Raw genomic sequence first — 6,560 nt, 5'->3', positions numbered from 1 at the left:
GCATTATTCAAATGTTGTCATCATTCTATGGACTTAGTAACGAGGACCCATACAAATATTTGGATGAATTTCTTGAAATTTGTTCCACAGTAAAAATTTAAAACTTCTCCGATGATGTTCTTAGGTTGAAACTGCTCCCTTTCTCACTTAAGGACAAAGCCAAGTATTGGTTAAACTCTTTAGACTCTATAACCATTTCAACTTGAGAACATCTTCAGAGAGAATTTCTCAAGAAATACTTTTCAATTAGAAAAATAAATCAAATTAGAAAAGCTATCACTAGTTTTTCTCAATTGGAGGGTGAACTTTTTCATGAGACATGGGAAAGGTTAAGGGACCTCATTCGTAAATGTCCACACCATGCTGTCCCTAAATAGCAACTTTGTCAGTATTTTTATGATGGTCTATCGGAGAAACACCGACAAATGGTTGATGCATCATGTGGTGGAACATTCACGCTAAAGAGTGAGGATGAAGTCTGGCAGCTCTTTGAAACACTGAGTGAGAATTTTCTACATCATATGTCTGCTACTTCTAGAGAACAACCCATGCTTCAACAAAAAAGAAGTAGAATTTATCAGATTGGAGATGTCATAGATATCCACAGTAAGGTAGATGAACTGTTCCAAAAATTAGACCATCTTCTAAATACTGGACAATCTCCGATTCCACCTAACCCAATCCAAGAAGTTTATGCATTGTGTGCAAGTCCGAACTATTTTGTTAGTGAATGCCCAGCCTCACCTCAATTTTTTGAGTTTGTGCACGAGCAGGTTCAGCAAGATCAAGTCCAACAAGCTCGTAGACCAGGAAACGATCCATATTCTAACACTTATAACCCCGGTTGGAGAAACCATCTAAATTTTTTCTGGAGACCACAACCAGTGGTTGGCCCTGCCGCACCTCGACCTCAATATCAAGACCCAACATATAGGCATGGACCATACCATCAATTTCAAAATGCTCCTCAACCGTCTACTACTGGTCATAGCTCAGCTTTTGAGAAAAAAGTTCTGAAAGCGCTAGAACGATTAGAAGTCAACATTCAGACCCTTAACTCCCACACACAATCCATTGCTAAGCTAGAGACCTAAATAGGTCAACTAGCGACCGCATTCAGTAGGAGAAAAAAAAATTACCTAGCCAATCCGAGAGCAACCCAAGAGGGCAATTTGTGATTGAGAGCTCTAATACCCCAGAAGCTTTTTCTGAACACGCCAAATCAATCGTGACTCTGAGAAGTGGGAAGGTCATTGAACACACTCGTAAAACCAATGAGACCGATCCTAAACCTCTAACCGAAGCCAAATCACCCAAGAACAAGGAGGACCTTAAAATAAAGAATGAACCAACTGCATCAGAATCATCTTATTTGCCTAAAGTTTCATTTTCGGATACCCTAAAAGCCCCTATTCCTGCAGATAAGAAGGGAGGAAGACTCGACGAGATGTTGGAATTGTTTAAGTAAGTCCAAATTAATCTTCCCCTTCTAGACGCAATCAAACAGGTCCCTGCTTATGCTAAATTTTTGAAAGATTTGTGCATCCAAAAACGTAAATCTAGATCACAAATTTCAAAGAAAGTATGCATCACTGAACAGGCTAGTTCTGTCTTCCAGCATGCCACTCCTCCAAAGCTTAAGGACCCAGGAGCCCCCATCATTTTCTGTGTTATAGGAGATTATCACATTGAAAAAGCTCTTCTAGACTTAGGGGCAAATGTGAATCTTTTACCTAGTTCAGTGTATGAATTTTTTGGATTCGGAGAACTGAAACCCACATCAGTCACACTGCAGTTAGCCGACAGATCAATTAAGGAACCACGTGGAATGCTTGAGGATGTCTTGGTCAAGATAGATGAGTTTTACTTTTCAGTTGATTTTCTGATTCTCGACATGAAACTAAGTGGCAACCCAAGATAAATTTTCATCATCTTAGGACGACCCTTCCTAGCTACGACAAATGCATGCATTAATTGTAGGACAGGAGTCATGGACGTATCATTTGGGAATAAGAAACTGAGACTGAATGTGTTTGGTGCTTCCTAAGGACCATCAATGGATAGTTGCTTCGGAGTAGATACACTAGAAGACATTATAGAAGATGCAACACCCATAATTCTAGCACCAGACCCCTTAGATACTTGCTTGGCTCACTTTGGAGTGTATGACTTTGAGGGATATATGAAAGAAGTTAACACCTTGTTGGATACACCACACAATAAAATCACTCCTCTATGGACAATCAAGTATGAGCCATTGCCCACATTAGCCAGTACACCAATAGTCCCATCTTTAGAATCACCACCTACGTTAGAATTGAAACCCCTTCCTGCTATGCTCAAGTATGTATTTCTAGGACCCAATGACACCCTCCCGGTAATTATTGCATCAGACTTGATCTCTAATCAGAAAACACAATTGGTTGGTATTCTGAAGGAACACAAAGAGGCTATCGGTTGGTCCATTGCCGATTTAAAAAGAATTGACCCCTCCATTTGCATGCACCATATTCATTTTGAGGCAAATGCCAAACCCCATCGAGATATGCAGAGGAGATTGAATCCAAACATACGTGAAGTAGTAAAGAAAGAAGTGGTAAAATGGTTAGATGCTGGAATCATCTACCCCATATCCAATAGTAAATGGGTCAGTCCCACTCAAGTAGTACCTAAGAAATCAGGTATTACTGTGGTTGAGAACGAAGAAGGTGAACTGCTCCCCACTCGCATATTATCTGGATGGTGAGTATGCATAGATTATAGAAAACTAAATGCCATTACTAGGAAGGACCATTTTTCATTGCCCTTCATCGACCAAATCTTAGAACGGTTAGCAGGACAAAGTTTCTTCTATTTTCTTGATGGTTATTCAGGGTACAATCAAGTACCTGTATTTTCGGATGACCAAGAAAAGACTACCTTCACATGCCCCTATGGCACCTTCGCTTTTCGGCGTATGCCATTCGGGCTCTACAATGTACCCGTTATATTTCAACGGTGCATACTGACCATTTTTTCGGATATGGTGGACAAATATCTTGAAGTTTTTATGGATTATTTTTTTATGTTTGGAATCACCTTTGAGGATTGTCTCCATAATCTTTTCAAAGTTCTTAAACGGTGTATGGAGACAAATCTGGTCCTAAGTTGGGAAAAGAGCCATTTCATGGTGCAAAAAGAATTGTATTAGGACATATTATTTCTGAAAGAGGGATCGAGGTAGATAAAGCCAAAGTTGAGGTCATTTCAAAACTACCACCCCCTACTTCGGTCCGACAAATACGATCCTTCTTAGGTCATGCCGGATTTTATAGACACTTCATCAAAGACTTTAGCAAGATTTTAAGATCCTTGTGCAATCTGTTGGCCAAAGACACACTATTTGTCTTTGATGAAGACTGTTTGAAAGCATTCAATACATTACGAACAACCCTGACAACAGCACCCATAATAAAACCCCCTGACTGGTCCAGTTCATTTGAGATTATGTGTGATGCCTCTGACTTTGCAATAGGTGCCGTCTTAGGCCAAAAAATCAATAAGGAGCCACACGTAATTTATTATGCTAGTAAGACTCTTTTCGATGCCCAATTAAACTACACCACAATAGAAAAAGAGCTACTAGCAGTAGTGTTCGCCCTTGAAAAATTTCGCTCATATCCGTTAGGGTCTAAGGTTCTAGTTTACTCTGATCATGCAGCTCTGAAACATCTCCTCTCAAAGAAAGATACTAAATCGCGTTTGATCAGATGGATCCTTCTTTTACAAGAATTTGATCTAAAAATTCGAGATAAGAAGGGTTCCGAGAATGTGGTAGCTGATCACATCTCCAGGATCTTAGTTGAACACACGATAGGCATAGATGAGGTCAAAGAAAAATTTTCTGACGAACAACTTTTTGCAATCTTCTCTAGCAGTCCTCCATGGTTTGCCCATATTGTCAATTACTTGTCAATAGGACAAGTACCTTCTCACTGGACAAAACAAGAAAAGGATCGATTTTTCTAGTAAATTAAACATTATTTCTGGGAGGAACCTGAACTATTCAAATACTGTCCTGACCAAATTATTCACCGTTGTGTCCCCGAAAGTGAATTCCAAAGCATTCTCACTTTTTGCCATTCTTCGGCATGTGGGGGACATTTTAGTGGAAGAAAAACTACAGCAAAAGTGTTGCAGAGTGGGTTTTATTGGCCAACGCTTTTCAAGGACGCACATGAATTTGGCCGAAATTGTCTGCAATGTCAGCAAACAGAAAATTTATCCAAGAAGGATATGATGCCGCTGACCCCCATTTTAGTAGTAGAAATCTTCGATGTTTGGGGGATTGATTTCATGGGACCTTTTCCAGCCTCGTTTGGATTCGAATATATTCTGGTGGCAGTTGATTACATGTCAAAATGGGTGGAGGCAATAGCTACACAGACTAACGATAATAAAGTTATAACTAGTTTTATCCAACGAAACATCATTAGTCGATTTGACTTCCCAAGGATGATCATTAGTGATGGGGGGACTCATTTTACGAATAAATATTTTGAAGCACTTATGAAAAAATATAATATTACACACAAAGTGGCCACACCATATCACCCCCAAACTAATGGTCAGGTAGAGGTGTCAAATAGGGAGATTAAACATATCTTAGAAAAGACGGTTAGGCCTGATAGAAAGGATTGGTCTCTTCGCTTAGATGATGCATTATGGGCTTACCGTACAGCTTTTAAAATCCCTATCGGTATGTCACCCTACCGATTAGTTTATGGCAAAGCTTGCCATCTGTCGGTTGAATTAGAACATCGTGCACTCTGGGCCATACGAATGTTTAATTTTAATATGAAGAATGCAGGTTCTAATCGAAGGTTGCAAATCAATGAACTGGAAGAACTTCGCAACGATGCATACGAGAGTTCACGAATTTACAAGGCTCGAACCAAAGTATTTCATAACAAATATAGCTCTAGAAAATCGTTTGAGCTAAATCAAAAAGTATGGCTTTTCAATTTCAGGTTACGCCTTTTTTTCGGTAAACTTCGATCCCATGGGATGGACCTTTTATTGTCATACAAATATTCCCACATGGAGCAATTGAAATTCATGACCCCCGGAATGGCAATATATTTAAGGTAAACGGCCAACATCTGAAGCCATATGTAGATGAAATTGCACATAAAGAATGAATCGACACCATCTATCTATGTGATCTACTTTATAATGAATAATAAACTTGACGTCTAGCTGAAGACGTAAAACTTAGCACTTGTTAGGAGGCAACCCAACGATTTCATATTTTTTTTACTTTACTGTAGCTGCAGAAATTTAGAACAAGAATCTAGTAATCAATGAAGCTATCTTCAACTTTTGAAGCAAAATTATCCCAGGTGCCTCTCTCCTTTTATTTTCTTTGCTTTCTTACTCCATTGAGGACAATGTAGATTAAGTTGGGGGGAAAGAAAATTAATCAAATCCTCGAGTATGGTCAGAAATAATTAGTTTTGTGTATCTAAATTTTATTTTGATTAAGAGTCAATTAGACATCCTAATAAATGAATGATTAACGGTCAAGATAATTTTAGAGATATTGAGGAATAAATTATTAAGAAAACCCAATGAAGGGTAGGGTTTAGACTAGACCAAATTTTAGGAGTGATTCTACAACCTTCTTCTTACTGATCTCAATAAAGAATCTACTTCATGAGAATTGGGTGGAAAGATCGAGGTATGCAAAAATTTTTCTTAAAATTTATTTTTAAAAAAAATATTGATTTCTACTGAGTAATCGGGCCTCTTCGCCTAAGTAAGTATTGTGGTTCGTGTAAAAAGGTGGGCAATGTTATATATAAAAAAAAATATAAGGAGACTAAACTGTAAGAAGATAATAAATCTCTCTCACATTAAGTTAGAGGATTTAAAGAGTAAAGTGGGAAGTTGGTGAAAGAAAAGCTCTTGAAATTTTTTTAGTTAATACTTAGCCACTAATTGGATCAAATTGATAATCCAATGAAGTATCTCTTTAATGGTCTGACCAGGTATCATCTACCTTTTGGGATGCCTAACCTAACTTTTTATTCAAGACCGAGTCGGTACACAATGCTGATATATCTATTTTACTCGAGGACGAGCAAAATTCAAATTGGAGGGTGTGATAAACACTTAATTTAAGTCAATTAAAGCAAAAAATTATATTTAATTTATTTTATTTATTAAAAATTTGATGCTTTTTTTTATGTTTCACAGGAAAGGTGATCGCCGATACAAAGAGTCCGATTCGTAGATCAAAAAGTCTCAAGTTTGAAAAAAATTAGACTTAAAATAAAATTTAAATAAAAGAAGGATGCATACGGTATTATAAAAAATGAAGATACTATGCAAGAACTCAAAAAGGATATAGACGTTATTTTAAAGAAATAAAAGTTTTTTTTTGTAATTTGGAGCGTAAACAGCTAAGCGGGTGCGCGGAAGGTTTGCGCGGAAGGTTCGCGCGGAAGCGGACGCACGGGCGGGCGGTGGGCGCGGCACGGTGGGTTCGCACGGCACAGTGGGTTCGCACGGCATGGCGG

At 38.3% G+C, this 6,560-nt stretch overlaps 1 non-coding gene across 1 annotated transcript; it reads right to left on the bottom strand.

Moving 5' to 3' along the window:
* Positions 1-261: 261 nt before the first annotated feature.
* LOC140855991 (small nucleolar RNA R71) lies at positions 262-367 on the bottom strand. Its single transcript, XR_012139430.1, has one exon. It is a non-coding gene; the product is annotated as a small nucleolar RNA R71 (small nucleolar RNA).
* Positions 368-6,560: the final 6,193 nt, after the last annotated feature.

This window comes from Elaeis guineensis, chromosome 2, assembly GCF_000442705.2.
Source record: "Elaeis guineensis isolate ETL-2024a chromosome 2, EG11, whole genome shotgun sequence".
Lineage (NCBI taxonomy): Eukaryota > Viridiplantae > Streptophyta > Magnoliopsida > Arecales > Arecaceae > Elaeis > Elaeis guineensis.
Note: the sequence above shows the minus strand (reverse complement) of the source record. Positions and strands in the feature narration are given on the sequence as shown.